This window comes from Penaeus monodon, chromosome 29 (assembly GCF_015228065.2).
Source record: "Penaeus monodon isolate SGIC_2016 chromosome 29, NSTDA_Pmon_1, whole genome shotgun sequence".
NCBI classification, from domain to species: Eukaryota; Metazoa; Arthropoda; class Malacostraca; order Decapoda; family Penaeidae; genus Penaeus; species Penaeus monodon.
Window position 1 is genome coordinate 9,737,375 of NC_051414.1, and position 254 is coordinate 9,737,628.

Consider the following 254-nt stretch of genomic DNA (forward strand, 5'->3'; position numbering starts at 1 on the left):
CCATAACGCATCCCTTCCCTTCTCCTCTCAATACAACACATCTTTTGCTCTCTCCTCCCTTAACATCTTTTGTCTCTCCTCCCTTAACATCGGCAGCACTGGACTGGGTAGCGTGACGCATCATTTCTTTACATTCATTCTCCGTCTCCCAGTTCACGTTGTCAGTTTCGTCATACAAAGGTCAAAAAGGGGCGTCTGTCAGCACCCTTTCCCCATTGCATCTAGACAACAGTCTGCCATAAATACTCCCCCCC

The 254-nt window shown here is 48.4% G+C and overlaps 1 protein-coding gene across 1 annotated transcript in view; it reads right to left on the bottom strand.

Annotated features, from left to right (window-relative positions):
* Positions 1-254, bottom strand: part of LOC119591727 (balbiani ring protein 3-like) — a gene marked incomplete in the record, with an annotated part of 83,966 nt that overhangs the window by 56,929 nt on the left and 26,783 nt on the right.